The sequence below is a fragment of the Columba livia genome, chromosome 2, assembly GCF_036013475.1.
Source record: "Columba livia isolate bColLiv1 breed racing homer chromosome 2, bColLiv1.pat.W.v2, whole genome shotgun sequence".
Taxonomy (NCBI): Eukaryota; Metazoa; Chordata; class Aves; order Columbiformes; family Columbidae; genus Columba; species Columba livia.
The window spans coordinates 101603105-101626197 of record NC_088603.1 but is presented as its reverse complement, the minus strand read 5'-3'; positions in this window follow the sequence as shown (position 1 = coordinate 101626197).

Below are 23093 nucleotides of genomic sequence, written 5' to 3'. Positions count from 1 at the left end.
ACACCATTCATTAAGATACAACATGTTTTCTTATCATTTTAGATAAAACAGTAATGTAAGCTCAGAAGGTCTGTAAGAATTTGGAAGTCACATTTCATCACTGGAAATGACACTTGCTGTTCTGAGGAGCTTATGCTTGACCAGACAGGTGAGACACTTACTTGAAGGTATAGGCTAAGGGTAGGAACAGAGCTGGTAAGTATTGACATTTATAACTGATTATAGGTCATCTGATTTCCATTTAATTCTTTGTACATTTAATCCTGTCTCCCTTTCTGATTATGGTGGCACTCCTATTATAGTTAGTTAATTAATGCTATGTCATTTTTGTCACTCCCCTCTCCCACAAGTTTGTCCTCAGTCCAAAGGTGTAGCTCTCTGCCTGCATCCGAATTACGGTCTTCTCACCTCTGCCTCGTGAACTGCAACGTGCTTAGAACTTCAGTGTGAGTAATGCCCTTTTGGGAATCCTCTACAGAAAGTAATTAACGGCACTGGCTTTCACTTCTAGTGAGTCATGTTTGGGCCAGCAACAATTTTCATACAGTTTAAGTTGTTCACACTTGCTTAATAGGACAGATGTGATTAAATGCATTCAGAGTGTCAGAGCCAGATGTCTTTCGAGAAGAGACTCTAATGTGAATTTAAATAAGCTTTATTTTTCCCATTTTGGTCTTTTGATATTGAGGTATTTAATTCACAGCCATGCACATTAGATTTCTTTTACCTTTTCCTTCTAACCTTTGCTCTTGGGGGAAAAATATTTTGACTTGAAATAAGACTGTGAGCATCGGTATTCTGCTCATACACTTGCTTGTGACTTTTTTACCCTTGTCCTTGCCACATCAGCTTTCATGGCTTCTTGATTGTGCTTACAATGCGCTGTCTCACAAGGCCACGCACTCCCATCCGTGATGAAGTTTTGCTGCTCTTTGCCACTTGCTGCTTTTCCTCCTGTTCTGCTCCCGAGCGCATCACCCAGGGCCACAGTCCCTCAGAGCGTCCTTGCCCCAGGTGTCTCCACCCTGGGGCACCAGCCCAGCTGAGTGGTGCTGGGACCAGCTTGGCCTGTGGGCAGGTGCCCCCATGGTGGCTGGGCACCCAGGCAGGACAACACAGCTCCAGCCCTGTCAGACAGCAGGACCATCTCTCCCATCCCTCAGCATGGTTTCCTATGCCCATACTGGTGGTCAGACAGCCACTGAACCTGGGTGTCCCCAGTCAGCAGCAGCAGGATGCTGCCTGTGTGTGCCCAGTGCTCTCATGTGTGCAGCTCCATCCCGTCCTCAGACTCAGCCCCTAAGTAACTTTTGAGCAAGCCAGAGCTTCCCACAGCCACTTCATACAACATCAGAAAAAACTTTAACAGGAATGGTCTTCATTTGGATGCAAACAGTTTGCTGTAAGGTGCTGACCCTGCTTGATGGCCCGGCCCTGTCTGGCTGCCTCACCTGGCACCCTGGAACCCACCCCTCCATCTCCCCATCCCAGGCTCGCAATGTTTATCCAGATGGGTTGATGGTGCTACATGAGCCACAGGGAGCTGATTTCCTCCTGGGCCTGGCAGCAGCTAATTCTGTCTGTGAGTACATGCCAGAAACCTATTTCTGAGCAGCCTGTTGTGCCCCAGACAGCACCAGCCTCTCACAAAGGGCTCGCTCTCTCCCACAGTCTTACCCCGGTCTGATGTTTCCCAGCCAGAAATCTCTGTCACTAGTCAGTGTTTTCTTACCCCTGCCTCGGCTTCCACACTTGTATCAGCCTGAGCAAGTGTCCAGGGAGGAATAAGAAGTTTACCAGTTGTCTACTCTTGCAAGATTTGCTTTGAAGGGACCTTTGAGAGAGAGGTCTGAGAGCAGCGGCTTTTCCAGGGTGCGTGGGTGAGGGAACATGCTGCTAATTCCAGATGAATGATGTTCTTCACCTTACTACACCATCATCTTCCTTCTAGCATCCTCTTGTGCCCAAAGATCAATGGGTACATTCCTCCAGTTTTGTACATAGATATGTGGAAAGTGATCCTGTAGCATCCCAAGATGGGGAGATGGCTGTACCAGCAAAACCACCCCACCCCTGCCAGAGCTAACATTGACACAGAAGCCATCTAACAAGAAAGTTTGCAATGGCTGTGCCTTCTGCATGTCTTGGCTTCCGTTAGGCACTACCAGAACTACCCAATGAGTAGGTGTACGGTGGACATGAAGGCTGAGAAAACACAAAGAAGGTGGATCCATTACTGACACTAACCACTATCCCTTCGCAGCCCTACAAAACAGCTGATTTCTCTGTTTTCAAGCTTTTTTTTCTTCACAAAATGCCCTGCAGTGAGTTTCCTTGGGTTCAGCATGGTTTCCTTTGCCTTTTTAGAAAAACAGATGGCCTTGTTTGTGATTCTCCTGCCGTGGCTGGTCTTATCGCAGTCTTCATGGTGGGCCTGGCTCCACGGTGGCCTCCATGACATCCCACACTGGACTGAGATTTCACAGAGCATTAAGACCATGAGAGTCCGCTGCTGCATAGGTACGAGCAAAGCATGGCAATGTGGAAAGCAGAGGTGTTTTTACATGAGGCAATACTGATGGACTTTGACCTTTGCAATGGAATAAAATCTACACCTGTGCAAGTGACAGGGGAAACCTGAGGGTGCAAATGCTGTTTGCTTGATTCAGCCCCAGTTTCTGGATGCCAGTGGCCAGTGCCAGGTTGCTCAGGAGTGGGTTTCCCCACCTCTTCCTTTTTTGTGTTAAGTGTCAGTGGTAAATGTTAATGTAAGCCAAGCAGAACCATTTCTGTGGGGCCAGATCGTTAGGGCCCTGGGTGTGTGTAATGTAAAAAAGCTATGTGGGGGCTGCAAGGGCTTGGGTGTAGACCCCATGCTCAAGGTCTACCAGGGTGCCCTAAAGAGCTGTGGTGTGGATACGGGAGTGCTTTAGCCTCGGTTACCCTCCGGATTAACCTCATAAAGGAGTATAGATGTGGCCTCAGAGATGAAACCTGTAGTTCTTGACTCTGCTACTTAAAAGTCATGAGAGTCGCCATATGTAAGATTTGGCTCCAAACTACTCTTAGTGCTTGGGGAGCACATTTTATTGCTTAGAGTTTGTGATTAAATGGAGAAGTAAGTTCTCATGCCCCTTCGTCTCCCATTTATCAGCATGGCTGCACTGAAACTAAAATATATGACCTTAGAAAGGAGAACTTGATGTTACAAAAATACTCTTACAGTATGTATGGGAAGCATTCCTGAAATATGATCAAAACAAAACCCAGATGACTCTGAGGGACTGAAGTAACATTATCTTTCCTTTATTCAACCCAAGCAGAATTTAAATCCGCTGCAGGCATTCTCTACAAATAGCACTTAATGCAATGCCAGAATATCCTGTAGAAAAGGTGCAGCACATTAATGTGTGTGGATTGTCTTTGATTTCCTTTAGCTGTGTGAAAGAGCATAATCTGATAAGCACACTAATGGTAATTGTGTAATTGATTCATTCACAACCATTAGTTAAGTGCAGTGTCATTCTTCCGTGGTGGAGAATAGGAAGTTAGACCATTCAATTATTATAATAAATCTTAGCTAGTTTGTTTGTAGGGGTCTACTTTCAAACTTGTATTAGAAAGATGACATTAGCTTTCTAGAGCAGTGCTTTGAAGGTGGTTGTTGTTTTGTTGTTGTCATTTTTGTTGTTTTTTAATATATATTTTTACTTTTTCTGCCCTTACCCCTGGGCTCTCTGCCTGATTTTACATCACTGGGCTTCAAGGTTGGTGGATTTGCAAAGCATTTTTGTGCTTTTTACAGGTTCTCATTATCTCCTTATGGTGCCATCCTTCAGCACCCAGCCTGGAAACAGACAGCAGATGGACCCACCCCAGCACAGTGACATTCACATGGGGAGTGACATGTGAGGAGTGACCTCAACTGTTCTTGAGTCTGAGGGGACTGTGTAGAAGAAACTTTTCAGCCCAAGCAGGAAAGCGTATGTTAGCATTGAGAGAAAAGCTTCCACTGGTTGCAATGGATGCCGACCCAGATTTTTTTCTTCTTCTGTCTGCTGTTTTCTGTGGTTTTTAATAATTCCTGTTTCTTCTGGGCATCTGAGGCCTCAGTTTTTCTGTCCATCTTGAACTTAGGGTAGAGTTTGCAGAGAGGAGACAGTGTCCTACTGAAAATGCAGCTGTTGAATGCCATAGTTGGGACTTCGTGGTTTTCTCTATGAGTTTCCTTAAAGACAGGTGAAGCTTTGAGTTCTGTTTCACTGTTTTTAGTTAGCCAGACTGTTGGCTGGTATTTCTTTTGAGTTTCCCGCACTGTTCTGGCCTGCTCCTTAGGCAGTAGATTTCTCTAACTTCGTAAACAGCCACCTGAGGTACACAAGAATGCAGATACTTGTTATACAAAGCAAAAGAACAAATGGGTAGGGGTTTTTGTTTTATTTTGCCAATTTGTAATAATTCCTGCCTAGAGAGATATTAAAATAATTCCATATACTCATATAGTGCTCAATGCCTTTTGAAATGCTATATAAAAACTACATTAATTCACTGTGTTTTTATAAATTTCAATTAATTTCAACAAATATATAAGTAGTTTATAATTAAAAATGCTGTCAACTGTTCTTGCAGAGTATTTTGTTTGAGTGAACATAGCTTGCCAATGCCTGACCCTGACTTACCCAAAGCTGTAAGAAAGACCTTGTAAGAGCAGATGGCTGGAAACCAGCATCGGACAGATTTAATTGAGAAACAAGTGAGAGTGATTAGCTATTGAAACAAACTACGAAGAGAAGTAGAGGGCTTTCCATGTCTGGATGTCTTCAAATCAACAGTCACATCTCACATGGAAGAAATTAGTAATCAAACAAATATTTTTGGGGCCTCAACAAAGGGTAACTGTATGAAAGTCAATGGCCTGTGATCTACAGAAGATTACAATATTTAATGATTCCTTCTGGGTTTAAGTCTGAGTTCAGGGCAAATTAAAGTACTGATAACACGAGTGTGACTTTCTGAACCCTGAATTCTCTTGCAAATCTTTTTCTCCAAGCCTGCCAAACTCTGAACATCCAACTATTGAGTTAATGGGGAAATTATTTTGAAAAAGCTCAGTTTTAAAAAGTTGCCAAGAAGATAATGGGTCCATATGTCACAGGAGACATCTGTAGGTGAAAACTTCTCACAGCAGAGAGAGGATGGTTTCAACATGATGGGCCACCAAGGAGCCCCACTAGAGATAGTCTGCCTGTCACTGGCACTCTTTGGGCCAGAAAACCCTCTGGTGACTCCGAGTGTCAGTCTGAGATAATTCCTTGACTCATTGATTCTAGATAGACATCAAATGTAAATGCTGCCCAGATCTGACTGTCTTCATGCTTGGCAAGTCCAAGCACAGAAAAACGGATGGAGCAAACCAACTTGTAAGTCCCCACCAGTTCTCCCAAAACACATTTTCCATCCAAGTGTTCCATCTAAGCAGTGATAAAACATTTATCATTTGATAAAACTGAGCTGTCAGGGACTAAGGTACAAGAACAGGATTTTACATGGTGGAAAAAAAAAACATTACAAGCATTTATTGCATTAGATGGTTTTGGTGATAGAGTCTCCACTCTGAGACCAGCAGACAAACATTGCTCGGGACCACCCGGGATGCACTGCAACGGGTGCTGGGAGCACATCTAACCCACTGCTGTCACCTCTCTGTGACCATAACTTCTCTAGCAAACATAGACTTCATATGAACAGTGGCACATATTCTGTCCATACATAACAAATTAATAGTAATTACAGGAAGAAGAATTCAGTAGCTTTTCTCTTTGCAGTAAATTATTGTTTGTGAGATACTGAAAGAGCAGCAGTTATTTCAACCCTTTTTTATAATGTTTCTCTTGCAAAGTAGGCAGACATGTTTTAATTTCAGTCTAGCACTCTAACCAGTGGGGTTTTTTTTCAAAAATTAGAAAGAAAAATTGGTTCCTTTGCTGAGTGGATTCCTGTGATCTAAAGCTGCAGTGAGATATTGCCCCTGTTATCAGTATGCAGCTGCTTGCTTTAAATCACCAACTTCTGAAACACTTTTTCAAGCATGTCTGATGTAGAATATTTCATGTGGAAATAAATGAGTTTGTGAAACCTTTTAATTATTTTGCTCCAGTGAAAAGATTAAAATCTAAGTCTCTCTCACTCCACATCCATGTTGTACCATAAAGGAATATAAAAGAGATTAATTATTTTTCACACCAGATACAGAACAAAGTCTATTTTTTTCCTTTCCCCCCACGCTATCTGAAAGCCATCAAAATCCCTCACCCACCTATTGTGCATGTGAGTTGAATATTGTCAAGTACAAATGAAGGATCTGATCTAGCAATTGCTTCTGAGCGTGGTCTCACAGAGCTGTGCTGGCTGCGCCGGAGAATCACAAGCTTGATTCAAAGCCTGCAGAGCGCTTCCCTCGTACACTGGGGATCAGGCATCCCGGAGAAATAAAAAGGCCCTAAATCTGCAAATGTGGACCACGTCTAATTATAACTGTAAAAAAAAAAAAAAAAAAAAGGGTTAGTGCGTCAATTTTAGAAAAAGATATCATCGTTTAATATCATTTAACAATATAATGGCCTGATGAGTTTTGGATGGGAGGACGTACTCATCATGAGGAGCTGTTTAGAAATCAGGTTAGTGAGGAACTAGACCCCAGGATTCAGGGGTTTTTGAGCTCATACGCTCTTGTAGTGCTATTTGCTCCAAGCTGACATATTAAACCCTCTGCCCTTCTCCCAGGGAAAGTGGCCGTTGGGAATAGATTAAAGAACAAGGACTTAAATGAAGCCTACTAGCCCCTGGGCTACAGCTAGAGAATACTACACCACACTCTGAAGAGCCATGAAGATGTTGTTTGCGGTTTGGTTCACTATAATTAGCATTTTGTATTTGTACTATGCATTTTAAATCAGGTGTGCATTAATGCATCAATTATCAAGAATGAGCAGCACAGTGTTGAGCTTTTTATGAAGACCCATTCAAGGCTAGCTGATTTTTAATGCATGTTTTGTTGCAACCAAAATTACAGTAATCAAAATAAAATTATATACCAAACAGAATAGGAAGCTTTTACATAGGAAGGGGCCAAATGATACAACAAGTGCCAAATTGATTTCTAATGCTGATTCAAATAAAACGTTTACAAGGATCACTTATGCTTTTATTTCAGTGCTGAAAAATGTGAAGATTTTGTTTATTAAAAATACTTCAAAGCTATTAAGTGCTCTGTTAATGGGGGCATGTCTATATTTTTAAATGCTACAAAAAAGTGACACCAAAATTGGGAGTTCGTTTTGTGCAGCATGGTGAGCATCATTCACAGCAACAGAGGATTCCCAAATGTTCTGCATCTCACAGTCCCCTCTTGCTCCAAGTTCCCATTTCCCAAATGGTGCATCTGTTCTCTGAAAATCATCATTTGAGTTGGGGCATCTACAACGCCAGTTTTGCAAAATGATCTGGAAACTGTGGGGTCATACGCTTTGAGGCAGCTCACAAATCAGGGCTATACCTAGGTGTGAAAATTTTGGCATCTGCGGGACCATCCCTTTTGCTGAGCAACCACAGAACAAAAGACCCCAGACATTAAACCCAGTAGTCAACTTGGCAAGAAAACACACCAGTTCAGTGTCATTTTCATGTTCCTGTGGTTATTTCTCAAAACAGATACACTTTTTTAACAAAATATTTGCTCTGATTAACTGGTATTTCTCAGTCTTTAAAAAGTTGCTAGAAAAAAAATCAAAAGCAGCTGGCTGTGAAGGCTTTACACAAGAAATAATACTCAAACAGCCTTGAATCCAATTCTAAGGAGCACTGCGCTTCTCTAGAGTGATTTATGCCCAGAATCTTCTGCAATGTCTGGTCGATTGTTGTCTGTTTTCCCTGGCTCTGTTCCATGCATTCAAGTAATTTATCTTGCCAGCTCCCTCCGTGGCTTCACTGCGAGCAGATTTCCTGCTAAGTGTCAAATTTTTCCTGTGCCCCTCAGGTATTCTGAGTTTCCTAATGGAATTAGTTTGGGCCCCATGGCTGTGATTTGACTGACAGGAAAAAAAGGTTTCTGTTCCCTGGGTTCTGTATTTGATGTTTATTCACCTGATTGTCCGTTCATGCCTGCTGCATATATGTTTCTGCACATTTCATCACCTGCTTCCTTCTGAAATGTTACCAAATGCCACCTCACCCTTATAGCCTGTAAAGGGAAGTCAATGAGCCTGCACCAAACTTGCTCTTGACCTGAGGGACAGTGACTTCAGGGTCTGAGCCAACCCATCTACCGCACCTCCAGTCCCTGCAGCCATAGAGCAGGCCCTGCTGCATCCCCTCCCTCCCTTCTGGGAGGACTGAAGGAGAGAAACACAGAGATTTCCACGGAGATCTCACCACCTGATTTTTTTTCCAGTGCTGCAGACCATGGAGATCATAGAATCATTTTGGTTGGAAGAGACCCTTAAGATCAAGTCCAACCATAAACCAATTCTAGCACTAAACCTTGTCCCTAAGAACCTCATCTAAATGCCTTTTAGTGACTCCACCACTTCCCTGGGCAGCCTGTTCCAACACCCAACAACCCTTTCCATGAAGAATTTTTTCATAATATCCAATCTAAGCGTCCCTTGGCACAACTTGAGGCCCCTTCCTCTCATCTTATCACTTGCTACTTGGGAGAAGAGACCAACACCCTCCATGCTACAACCTCCTTTCAGGTAGTTGTAGACAGCAATAAGGTCTCCCCTCAGATGTTGATGCTTTAGAGCTGCCAACTCCAGCACTACCTTGTGATTCATGGTGCTTTTCTGGGCAGGTAGGACGCGAGACCAGGCATACACAGGGGCTGGAGGCTTTGGTCTGAAAACGCTAGCCCAAAGGTCAGGGTTTCACTCTTACCTTTCCTCCGAGCATCTTATGTCAGCTTGTCTGATCAGGCGAGGCTTAAAAGATACTTGTGCCGGGAGATGCACATAAGTAATTAGTTGGAGTATCCACCTGCAATGTGACTAGCTCCCCATGACTGTTAACAATCCAAATAATAGTGTAACTCCCTATTCCTTTTTGTCTCTAAAATACATGGAAAAATGAATAGTAGCAAAGTGCTGCTTTGCAGAGGTATCGCTCAAGGATAAATGCATTGAAGTTTGTGGGGTTCTCAGCCTCTGTGTCCTGGGGTTTGACAGTGGCAGAGGCAATTCAAGCATGGGGAAACAATAAAACATGAAAAACCTCAAATCAATAGGTTACCTTCATGCAATCTGGAGGCAGGATGTTTGTTGCATCTTTTAGAAGTAGTCTGTGACCTTGTTTACCAGGATAGCTCAACTGGCAACACAACTAACCCTTTGTACAGCTGTAGACTCAGTTGTGGTGGTAAAGGGCATCCTCTGGGTTGGCCCCTGGGGTACAGGTGATACAGAAATGACTCTGTGCTTAGCAAGTACTGAGCATGTCAAAACTTCCCTTGACCATAACATTGAGGTTTTGAACCACTGAGGCTTCATTAAATGCTGAATTCTGTATTTTTTTGTAGGCTATTTTGGTTTTGTTTTTTAAGGAAGAAACCTCAAGAAGTTTGCTGTTAAATGTTGCCTGCTTATTTCTTATTATTAAAAATAAATTTATTTCTTTGCCCTGAGGTAACAATAGCAAATATGAGGTAATGCATAATGAAGGCATATGTCAGAGCACAACTTGACTATGTGATTTCACTTGCAAGACTAGACGAGATGCTAGTCTGTCACTAGAATGATGCAAGATTGCAGCCAGTGAGGATCTGACTGCTAATTTTCTTCTCCCAATGGTCTGTACTATTTTGAAAAGAATTTTTCTTTAATGAAAATTCTATTAACATTATTCTCTTTCACTGATAGATGAGAAGGTTCCATTTACTTTATTAGAAAATCATTTCTCTTATAAACTTATTCTGACATTTTATTTTTCTGATTATGAGAAAATCTCCAAATAATGTGAAAAGAATAAGAATGTGCTGCCCTTTTTTTTCCCCATAAGGACAATATTGTAAAAGATACTCATCAGCTTCATCAGAACTGGTTTTGTGAGAGCATTTGTGGCTTTCCCGATAGACAACTGTTTTGTCTGACCCAGAGTGGCTCTCTGACATGTCCCATTCAATAACTGATGAGAATGCACAGCCAGCTTAAAATGTTCGGCACCGGATCCTCAAACTGTATGAAGAGCCCCGATTCCATTAACTTCACTGGAGATGAGTCTATTTACAGCAGCTGGCATAGTCTTAAATGCAGCTATTGTGCGTGGAGGGAAGACGTTATGAAATGTGGGAGAAGCAACCACTGACAAACAGATTATATTTGACAACAAAGGACGAAGAGAATGAAATCTCCATTGCTTTTTGTCAATGCTACTGTTAAATGCTCTTCTACTAATGCCACAAACTTGCTTTTTGCTCCTACAAGCAGCAGGCTTCTGTTAGCACAGATCACAATTTATAATGCGCTAACAATTTCTGAGGACCCTTTGAAGGAAAGTCTTAAGGTAGCTCTCAGATATTTGCAGGTTGCAACAAAATTAGATGAAAGATCCTCAGGTATTCATCCCAGTTGTTAAAAAGTCAAAATGTTGTCGTCGATGGTAAACAAAACAGCTCATAGCCAAATTCCTGGGAAGCGTGTGCACCTACTAAAGAGAGTTCGATCGTCTGTTTTGCTGTGGCCACACCATGTTCTGGTCCAAGACCTTGGACGCACCACAGATGCAGCAATTTGTGTCAGTGACTCCAGCTGCTCACTTGGTGGATGACAGTATCCCTAATTCTCAGCAACAAGCCTTTTCTCTCTCTCTAAGTTCATGATTCAGAGGAGCTCATTTTGTTTTCTTTTTAGAAGATGCCACGCTCAGTTTCTTCTGCCATACAGGAAGGAACACATCACTGATTAGAAAACAAGGTTTTTATTGTCTCCTCTCTGCAAATGTGATAAGGTATGACAAGGTATACATTGCCTTTATCCTTGCTGGCATTCTAACGTTTTATGTTTTTTAACAGTCCAAGCTGCCTCTTCATTGCAATGGATGTGGAAGATGAGGCAGGAACACCTGTGGCTGCAGTCAGCTGGATGCCGTGGCAGCTTCAAGCAGAGGAGGAATTCCAACCTGCCTGAGCTTGTTCCTACCCAGAGACCCATGGGATGCATTCAGTCATCTCCTTCGCCTGATATGGGTCGATAGATGCAGAATTAGTATTTTTGCAGTATTGCAAGGGGTCAATTTCAAGGTCTCCAGCACTGTCTTATTAATGAAAACTCAAATGGTTGAAAACCGTGCTAATTAGGAGATCTTAATGGCTTTTGACTTCAGATCTGTTGTAGATCATGTGTGGAACAATATGGTTTCATACAATTATAAATTAATGAGGAGTGTGTTATTAGAGACAATGAGCTCTTTGTGGTTTATGGTTTACTGAAGAATATTTTTTAAAAGAAGACTTTGTGCTGTCAGGGCAATTTATGTTGGAACAAGACTGTCTATAAACTGCAGGTGTCTCATTAAATTCTGCTGGTGATTAGAAAAAGCAGCCATGTGCAGAGATGTTCATCAGGGGTTCCATGATTTGTGTTGTCATGCTCAGTTTTTCCCTAATAGCTACACACTGCTTAGCATTGATGCTCAGCTGCTGGGAGCAGAACTCTGCAAAACTAGTCAAGCTTCCATTCAGAAGCTAATGGCATCGAGCCAGCGATTGATTTATGGACTGACAGATGCCCCTTTATAATGACCGTGAGAATGTTTGCTGCTAACCTGTCACCTTTCTTCAGGAGTACATTAAAAATAACTTTCCACTTCATAGACAGAGTCATGCAGCATGATATTTTTACTGGTCATTTTCATAGAGAGATCTGCAAAATGTTGCTTTATACAATTGCACTGGAGAGAGAGGTTGAGAAAGTTTGTCAGTCTTCCCAGTTCTGGTTAAATGGTTTGGCCTGAAGGCAAGATGGATACATGCCCATTTCTTCCCCACATTGACATGTGTTTGAAAACAGTAACTTGGCATAATGCTAAAAAAAAAAAACACCTAAGCACGAAACAACAACCCTTTTGTATCTGCCACATATACAACTTATTTGGCAAGAAAAAGCAATAATATACAAGCTTCTAACAATAGTGATACATTATTTAGAATCTTGCTATGTCTTATTCATCTGAACAACTAAAAGGCATTTATTTTTGTATTTCTGCAGAATTCATTTTGTAATTCTCTGCTAGTTACGTGACAGCTACTTTTTGAAATCTTTGTACCTCTGGTGCTTGGCTGGTCTCTTTTTGTCCTTAATCTTGCAATTGTGCCCATGGTAAAGGAGGAGCAATGGGATTTTCTCAGCACTGAGCTTCTGTTTGGGAGGAAGAATTTAAGTCATACTGAAGGGCAACAAACTATTGGGCATAATTCCTATTATTTCTCACGCTGGAGTCTTGCAGTAGGCATAGATTATACTGATATCCACTCTCGCCCCTGAAGGTCTTTCACAGAGCAGGCCAGAGTGGTCCACATGTGAATGCAAACTCAGGTCCTGTCCAGCTCTGGACACAATGAGGCCCTGATCCACTTAGCCTGAGAGAGACAACACAATGTTTAAACCATGTTCATATTGTCCTGGATGTTCAGATGGAGATTAAGTCTTCGGATTGAAGAATTTTGCAGAAGACAGTGCAACTCTGCAGTTTCTTGGCATTCATGAAACTCTTCTTCTCACCATTCCCCAGCTTCCTCAAGCCTGAGTTGGCTTTGACTAGGCCAGAGTGTGAAATCTGTGCTTCAGTTTAGAGGAGAATATAGCTGCAAACAACTGGATGGGGTACTTGTTAGGCAGAGACTAAATATGTGCTTTTTGCTCCTTGATATAAAGAATATTCAGTTAAAAAATTAAAAAAAAAAAATGGGAATTTTGAGTAATAATCATTAAGAAAGACCATTGCATTTCTCTGATTTTTAAACTTCTCTAACATACAGAGGTCACCTAGTTCAACCCTCTGCTCAAAGGAGGCCCAATTAGACTGGATTTCTTGGGGTTTTGTCCTCTCAATCTTGAATTTGTCCAAGGATGGAGACTTCACAACATCTCTGGGACCCTGTTCCAGTGTTAGACTGTCATCTCAGTAAAAAACTTTTTCTTAATACTGAGTTAGAATTTCCCATGTTCCAACTTGCAGCTGTTGCCTCTTCTCCTGCCACCACGAGCTTCTGAGAGAGTTTTGGCCCCATTTTCTTTACACAGTCCTGTTTACTATAGACAGCAGTCACTTCTTATGGCTACATGTACCCAGTTCTACCAGCCTCTTCTAATAGTCTTTCCTATTCCTATGCAACAGAGAGGCTGTAATTTTTCTGTGTGGCTTTCTTCTTCTAATGAAAAGATACCATTATCATCTTATTTTAAAAGAGCTTCACAGTACCAGAAGTGTCTACAGAGGTACATACAAGCACGGTTTAAAAGTCCATACCTATTGGTTTGGCATTGCTCCAGCTCTGCTCTGCACTCCAGCATCATTGCAGCTTGAGAATATGTACTCAGAGAAGCTCGTTTAAATATTTATAGCTGTGTAGTTGCATGCTCCAGCTACCAGACTTTTATCCAAATGCCCTAGCAGGTGTGTGTGCCTGCACTGAAATCCCCATTGCTTCCAGAGATGGCATCTGACTTGGCTGGCAGCTTTGTGAACTCCTGGCCTACAAATTAGACACAGCCTTGCTCTGCTTTGCTGCCTGTATCATGAGAAGACTGAGCCCAACAAATTCATTCTCTTAAGTGTTCCAGAAAAAGTGCCTTATTTCGTAGTGATTATTCAGACAATTCTTATCTGTTTCCCACATGGAAAAGCAGATAGTATTAAATTTGGCCTTGCATTTTTTTTGGCAGCAGGCTATGTTATGAGAGTAAGTCTCTCTCAGCAAAGTTTGTGTGAGGCTGTCAAAATCCCAGAGCTGTGGGAATGGGGTGAAATCAAAAGACAAGAAACTTCCAATGCTGCCATGTTTTTGTTTTGTTTTCTTTTGCTGCCCTTCTTGATATGAATGCAGTGTTACTCTGAGACACCAGTCTTGGCATGGGAAAGGATGTTGCAGCCCATGCTGGAGAAACAGGACAGCGAGTAGTGCAGCTCCCCATGCAGCACCCACCCTTGTGCTGGGAATGGGAAGGCCAGCCTGGCCTTGAATGTCTCCAGGGATGGGGCATCTACCACCTCTCTGGGCAACCTGGGCCAGTGTTTCACCACCCTTGTTGTAAACAATTTCTTCCTCATGTCCAGTCTGAATGTCACTTTGTCTTATTGCAACAGGCCCTGCTAAAAACTCTGTCCCCGTCTTTCTTAGAGGCCCCTTTTAAGTACTGAAAGGCTGCAATAACATCTCCCTGGAACCTTCTCTTCTCCAGGCTGAACAACCCCAACTCTTTCAGCCTGTCCTCACAGGAGAGACTTAGGAGAGACTTTCCTTGAGGAGACACATCTGTACTGGGAACGGTGCTAGAGACTCGCCCTCCAGCACTCTATGAAGATCCATTAGGGAAGTGTTTTTTCTTTCCCAGTAAGCTTGCACTCAAGGTCTGGGACAGTGGACACTCATAACTCATTACCTAATGATCAACACTGTTGGAGGAGAGGGCTGAGCTACAGCCTTCAACCAGCAGGTTGTTCTGATCTATCTGCTCATTGTCCATATGCAGAAGAGAAAAAGAACCCATGGCCCTGAGCCTTGCCCTGAAGCCGAGAGGAGGTGTCTGAGGTGGGAGCAGAGCCACAACCCCATCACCAGGGTGCCACATGCCATTGCTGAGCCATCATCTGTGGAATCATAGTGATGGAAAGTGCTGTGATCCTTAAGGAGCATCCCTAGATGACTTCTGAGATAGTGCAGCCATACATTGCCCTTCCCACAGAGGTTTCAGCTAGGGGAAGGAAAAAGCTCTGGGCTATGGCAAAACTTCTGTATTCTCACATTTATTGAATGAGCTTATTGCTTCTATTATCCTGCCTCTGCCGATTTAAAATGCAAGGAGCTCCTGCTCTCCTGCTGACATGAATCAAGAGCACACACTGAAATGCCAGTGAGTTATGCTGGTGTAAATCCAACTTGAGCCTTAAAACATGCTAGTATCACATGTGAGTTCATGTAAGTGCATATACAAGGGAAAACAAAAGCAAAATGAATGAGGTGGGGCTGAAGATCTGTCCCTGCTATTTAACACAGAGTCCATTTGCAGGCATTTCAGCAGTGCTTATCACTGTCCTGTCCAGCTCTTGGCTTCATTTCTTCACTTTTGAGAGATGCCTAATGAAATGGCAATGGAAATCCATGTCATACACTTGCATTATCTAATGCTTCTTCGGCGATATGGCTATGGCTAATGTAATACTGTTCATCTGATATTTTCTAAGAGTTGGAGACTAGAATGTGGTCCAACAAATTTAACTCTTTAATCATTTAAGAAAGCTCAGTGAAATCAATGGGTAAAAATGCAGAACTTGATTAAGCGTTCCATTATTTTTCATTATTTCTCTACATTGTGTTTTCATGTTGCTAATTACTCTTGCATTTTCCCAATTCATATGGAACGCAATAGGAAAAATAAAAATACCAAGCATTTGTGGACTATTCACTCAGCATTTATTCTATGAAGTTACAAGTTCAGCAAGAAGATCCATGAGTATCTGTGGACATACGCTGCCTTTACTCCACAAACAATTGAATATGGTAACTAAAAGAAAGACCACAGATATAAGTTTGCAAAGGTGATTTTTTTGTTCCTCTATGCTCCAGCCTGGATACACAGTTTTGCCAAGAGTCAGTTGTAGTCTTAATCCATGTGAAAGCATTTCTGAATATAACATTGGGGAAGCATTTACTTGTACATATGTAATCTAGAATCAGATAGGATAATACTGGTATCATTCCATTAAAAGCAAAATTCTGGGTTCTGAGGTAATTACATGGCTATTTATTCAGTTATTGTTGGACATTGAGTCCATTAATCAGGTACTGGTTTAATGTAATAAATATTTAGCTACTGATAACTCTTTGCAAGATTAGAATGGTGCTTAATAACCCTTGAATGAGAGAAAAAATTAATCTTTGGAAACTGTATTTTTCCAGGTATTAACTTTCTTGGGATAATGGAAAAAATCCATTTCCTAAGGGCAAAGATGCAGCCTGAAATGTCTGAATAGAAATGGGAAAGAAGTAATTGGCATAGCTGTGGAATTTGGAGTAGTAAACAAGTTCTGTTTTTTAAATTTTCTTTTGAATGTGAAAGAAGCAGAGGGCTTTGCATTATGCACATACAAACAAATGTCAATTCATAAATGTACACAGGATGTTGGTTGAAACATCTATTTTTTCAGCTATTTATATTTAGACAAAGGCTCTCTTCTTTAAAAATAAAAACTAACCTCTGCTCTTTCTTGCAGCTTTGCACATTGTACCTTTAAGAGAATGAAACCATCTTGAACTTGATAGAGATTGGTCTTTTCCTTTTGCAGCATGAACTTCTGAGAAATCATAACCCATTTAAGCAGAATGAGGGACTCTGTTTCTAACTAGCTATAAGCAAACTGCTGAGGAACCAGCAAGGGAAAATGAGAGGTATTCACAATAGTCTCCAGCTTGGATTACGTGTATCTTGAAAGCAGCAGATGCTTGTGGAAGTGATTATGCACTGGGTGATATGCACACCCTTCTGGCTGCCATCACCACTTAGGCACATTCTTACCATAGGAAAAAGCCCCTCCCGGTTTACTGAAAAAAGGAGCTTGAAGTATGTTGCAGAAGGCACCAATAATCACAGAGTTTAGAGGAGCTCAGCAATCACTCTGCTGCTCAGGGGCCAAAGCCTGCACGACCAAAACTTGAAACAAACCGCAGGATTATGGATCATAGTCTTTCATGGATTTCAAGATTTTACCATACCTTAATTGACAGACGTAATAATGCTTCTATTGAGAAAAACACTCTTTTCTTCTTTTTTGGCTGACACAGGCTGTTACTAATCAGGATCATTTTCTGTATTTATGTAAATAGTAGTTCTAAAAGCTTTTGCTAAGTTATTTTACTCTGTCTAGCCTTTAGCCTGCAGACAGCATTATACAGCTCTACACTCTACTTGACGGATCTTTAGACACACACAACAAATGGCTTTGGAGATGACTGTACTATGTCCCCTGTGCTGTTGTTCTTTTTTATTTTAAAGAACTATAATAGAAGTGTCTAGTTTTTTCTTCTTCCCAAGCCATTTATTGACGCTCTCTGATTTTTCAGTGAGGGGTCTCTTATTATCTTCCATTCTGAGTTCAGTTTTCCTGGACTTTCATTCTTCCAAGCAACTCATACTTTCCCCCTCTATGTGTTGCTGCCTTTTTCTGCTGCTGAAAGCCCAGTAGCCTTTTCCTGATTTCACTGAGGATCCAGGAAAGTGGCAGTGACTGAGGCTCCTGCAGAGCGACTCTGCTTGTTGCTTGGACTCACTGCAGGTCAGCCCCAACAGAGGGATTTAATACCTCATCTGTACAAGGCTTCCGAGAACATCTGCCAAGATGCCTGATCTGATTGCTTCCATCAATACTCGTTACGGGTTTTGTTACAGTTAGAATCATAGAGTATCCTGAGTTGGAAAGGATCCACAAGGATCATGGAGTCCAACTCTTGCCCTGCATATGACAACCCCACAGTTCACACCATGTGTCTGAGGGCCTTGTCCAGTCTCTTCTTGAACACTATCAGGCTTGGGGCCGTGACACCTCCTGGGGAGCCTGTTCCAGTGCTCCACCACCCTCTGGGTAAGGAATATTTTCCTAATGTCCAACCTAAGCCTCCCCTGGCACATCTTTCTGTCATTCCCTCGGGTTCTGTCACTGGTCACCAGAGAGAAGAGCTCAACACCTGCCCCGCCTCCTCCCCTTGTGAGGAACCTGTAGCTGCCATGAGGTCTCCCCTCAGTCTCCTCTTCTGCAGGCTGAACAAACCAAGTGACTTTAGCTGCTCCTCACATGGCTTCCCCTCCAAACCCTTCACCAACTTCATAGCCCTCTTCTGGACACTCTCCACTAGCTTTATATCTTTTTTTTCTACTGTGGTGATCAGTTGGTTGCCCAGATGTCTAAACCAGTATTACAACTACAAGACTGATGCTACAGTCTGATACTCATTAAAAGCTGCAATTTAATACCGTCCTGCTCATTACAAACAACAGTATAATCTGCTGAAAGACAGACAATATGGTATGTGGCTTGTTTAATTTTTTTTTTTTAATGTACTTAAAAAAATAAATAGGGCAGCTTGGGTTTACACTTTTTAACCAAGGAAAACAAAAAAAAACAACCAATGAAATGTCCCTAAGTCCTTCAAGTTCCTTATCACATTTTTCACCTGTGGGAAGTGTTTTCTTCAGTCAATGGTTCTAATCAAAAGAAAAGAAGCCTTTCTCTTTCTCCTCCCCCTGTCCCAAATACCTCTTATTTATCTATTGCTGACTTGAAGAATGTATCTGAATGCTCTCTGTGGACAGTGGGGTCAGTGAATTCACGCTAGAGACTAGTAGGATCTATATAAATAACAGTGGCTATAGCAATGACCTGCTGTTCTGGGTTAGTCACCATTAAGTCAAACTCAAAACACAAGGGAGGCCATGTAAATCCTTTGGGGCAGGGAATTTTGCTCTGTTTCACATTACCCTAAAGCAGGACTATTGCTTGCAGATGTTTTAGCAGACCATACAATGCCAATTGGACAAAAACCTGCATTTAAGAAGTGGTTGTAAGCAAAGGGTTGAATTTATCTTTCTTAAAGATTATGAAGTGGACCTCCGACTGGACTCACCTCTTGTAAAATGTGGGAACAGAAAGTATACTTAGATTACTGTGGAGTTGAAGCACATGCTGCTAACCGAGATGCAAAGGAATAAACAATGACTTAATGCCACTCTTGTTCCACAGAGAGCCATAAATATGGGCAGAAAGTTGCTGAGTAAGGCACTAATGAAGCAAGTGATAGAAATGAATCAAGAGACAATGCCACTTTTATAGGGCAAAAAGGATTCAAGAACAGACTGGTTGAGCAAAGAGATGGGACTGAGATCAATTGAATGGGAATGGCCTTCTTGGATTAAGTGGCCATTCCCAGTGCAGCCAAATGCTATTAGTAAACCTACATAAGAGGAGTCATCTCTTATATGGAGGGAATGAACAGTGTGAAGAATCTTACATAGTCTATGATGTCACAAGCTGTGGTGAACTAGATAACAAACATGAATGCAAGCAGGCAGAGGTTTTGGAGGTACCTGAAAGTGAGAGAAATCAAGCAGAAATCATTGCAGCCCAAGTTAAGATCACAAGCAGTATGCAGAAATGGAGTGAGAAGCAAAGATGGCTTCAAAAAATATATGTGAGCATCATATTTTCTGGATCTGACTGCCGGGGCTGGGTGAAAAAGTCCATGCAAAAGATTTTGAGCTTTCATGACATTTCTTATCTGAATTGGTCTGAAGGGTGAAAGTGATGCGGATACTAACAAGCTTCACTTCACAGACCAGACAAAACACTGTTTTTAAGATCGTGATTAACTTCTATCTTCATCTTTTTATTTTGCAAACCTTATCAGTATGAATTAACTAAAATTGGAGAAATAACTTGCAGATTTTTCCATAGAGAAACTGTCAAAATTGAGTATGTTAGACATTTTCAAAAGTGATTTAAAAGCTTTTTAAATTGAGAGTTTTGCTGTCTGAAGTTCTTTTTAATTAGACTCTTGTAGTGCATGGCATAATTTTTGACAACTTTTCATTTTCTGACCATACCCCAGGACTGTTTCACTGCAGAATTTCCCAGCTATTACTGCTGGACGTCATATTGCAACAAATAGTGCCAATAGCAGGGTTCAGCAGCTCACAGGACTCTGTTTCAATACCCACCTGACCTGGCCATGGCCTCTGAAGGATGTGCCAGCTTGGCCTCTCTTTATGGCTAATTTTGGTGGGCAGGGCTGTCGGGGCAGCTTGAAAAGTGCTTTGTTGGAAAGGGACATGTAAGCCTGGTTCTTCACTGTCAAACACCTGTATAGATATTTCCACCATAAAACACAGGTGTAAACTAACGCGGTTTGCACTTGCCTCCTTAAGGTAAATGGCAACTAAACCAGTCTTCATTTTGTCTTCTTTCTGTCTCAGGGATGTAAAGGCACAACTACTGTTTTATTTCTGTTTTGGTCATCGGGACCTGTGCTAAATAAGTTGGAATATTTATTTGACTTCACTGGTAGTATTTTTCTCTCCCATTTCCCAAGTTTGAGTGACTTTACAAGGTGCAGAGGGGGCAGGGAAGGATCAAATCCTGTGTTCACACAGCCTCTCAGATTCCCCTTGTCTTTCCACTCACCGCTGAAGGTGTTACTAAAGCCAGCCAGCGCTGGCTGCACCAGTGATATACAATCTCACAGCCCAGCCAAGTACAAATCACCCATTTGTGTCGCTCTTAAGAAGTTTCTGAGGATTATTCTCTGTATCTTGAAAAAGTGAAACTTAATGACCTGAGAAATTGTGTGGTGTGGGGGAAGGAGGCTCCTGCCAGGTGGAGGTGGCTGCAGCCAGGCCCTGGGGGGTTTGGAGAAATCTGTCAAAGGCAGCTTCCCTTCCTCAATCCTGCCAAGGAGAAGGACCTTCTGAGCAGAGTGACATTTCACCAGTGCTTGGCTGCCACCAAGCTTCTTTCTCCATGTTTTTTTCCACGTGTTTTGAAAGTGAAACGTCACATCCAATAGATATTTATCCTGTTTGAAATGCAAACCCGAAAATGCAAAAGGATCACTGCCTTCAGCAGAGAGGTTATGTAGGAAGCACACAAACCCTGATCACACCACCAGGCTCTGTAGCATCATTTGCACAGTCGAAGATCCCTGTGTCTTCCCTTTCCAAGGCAGCCCATGTATTTGCACATGTAAGGTAAAAAGGAGTTACCTACCTCCCATGCCTCAGAAGGCTGGATTTTTTTGCAAGGGAGTGGCAAAACACAAATATAATCTGGTAATAACAGACTCACAGGACTTGGAGATAAAAGGCTACCTCAAGGCAGGATCACCGATGTAACTGCACGTAAACCATTCCTGACAGGCACTCACTCTTACCTATAGTTAAAAATCACAGCTTAAGAAGACTGATGTTTTCCTGAATGATCTGTGCCATATTTCCACTGTTCCTTACTATTAGAAAGCCTGTAACAAATGTCTAGCCTGAATTTTCCTTGGTTCAATTTCAGCTCATTGCTCATCATATCCACCAAGGAAACCTGGACAGGGCAGTTCGCTCCTATTCTCTTTTTATCAGCTTCTTTCTGTTTCTGGAGAGTGTTACCATGCTTCCTTTCAGTCTCTTCTTCCACAGACTAAATGCCTGTTTATTTAATCTGACATCTTAAATCATGTTTTCACAAAGTGGGCCATATTTTTTACTTCATTTTTTCCTATTTCTCCTTCATCTCTTTTTCCTTATCTTCTCTCTACCTGATACTTTATCTGTCCCCAAGCCTTTTCCATAATCTGATTATATCCTTGGTTATTTTTGTCTCTATCAATTCCACAACGTCGTAACAGTATCACAGTATCACAGTATGTTTGGGATTGGAAGGGACCTCAAAAGATCATCTAGTCCAATCCCCCTGCTGGAGCAGGAATGCCTAGGTGAGGTTGCACAGGAACATGTCCAGGTGGGTCTTGAATGTCTCCAGAGAAAGAGACTCCACAACCCCCCTGGGCAGCCTGTTCCAGTGCTCTGGCACCCTCACTGAGAATTTTCTTCTCAAATATAAGTGGAACCTCTTGTGTTCCAGCTTGATCCCATTACCCCTTGTCCTATCATTGTTTGCCACCAAGAAGAGCCTGGCTCCATCCTCATGGCACTCACCCGTTATATATTTATAAGCATTAATAAGGTCACCCCTCAGTCTCCTCTTCTCCAAACTAAACAGACCCAGCTCCCTCAGCCTTTCTTCATAAGGGAGGTGCTCCACTCCCTTAATCATCTTTGTTGCCCTATGCTGGACCCTCTCCAGCAGTTCCCTGTCCTTCTTGAACTGAGGGGCCTAGAACTGGACCCAATATTCCAGATGGGGCCTCACCAGGGCGGAGTAGAGGGGAAGGAGACCCTCTCTCAATCTACTAACCACCCCCCTTCTAATACACCCCAGGATGCCATTGGCCTTCCTGGCCACAAGGGCACAGTGCTGGCTCATGGTCATCCTGCTGTCCACCAGGACCCCCAGGTCCCTTTCCCCTACACTGCTCTCTAATATGTAATTTTCCAACCTATACTGGAACCTGGGGTTGTTCCTGCCCAGATGCAGGACTCTACACTTTCCCTTGTTAAATTTCATCAGGTTATTCCCCGCCCAACTCTCCAGCCTGTCCAGGTCCCGCTGGATGGCAGCACAGCCTTCTGGCGTGTCAGCCACTCCTCCCAGCTTGGTGTCATCAGCAAACTTGCTGATAGTACACTCTATTCCCTCGTCTAAATCGTTAATGAATATATTGAATAATATTGGCCCCAGCACTGACCCCTGAGGCACTCCACTAGATACTGGCCTCCAACTAGACTCCGCACCATTGACTACCGCTCTCTGGCTTCTCTCCTTAAGCCAGTTTGCAACCCACCTCACTACTCTATTGTCTACACCACACCTCCTCAACTTAGCTGTGAGGATGCTGTGGGAGACTGTGTCAAAGGCTTTACTGAAGTCAAGGTAGACCACATCCACCGCTCTGCCGTCATCCATCCACCTTGTTACATTCTCATAAAAGTCTATGAGGGGCTTTTTTCTGGAATTTGGGTTTCTTCTTATTCTATTTTGCCTTCCTGCTTTTGCAAAGGATGATCTTAAAATATTAAAACATCGTCTGTCTCACTGGTTAGAGGAGAAGCGTGGACTGAGGGCAACTTTACCAGTCAGGAGCTCCTAAGCGGTAGCTCTGGCTTAGCAGCAGCTTGTCTTCAGTACAGCCCGGGCAAGGCAGCCAACCTTGCTCTCGCTTTAATCTTCTT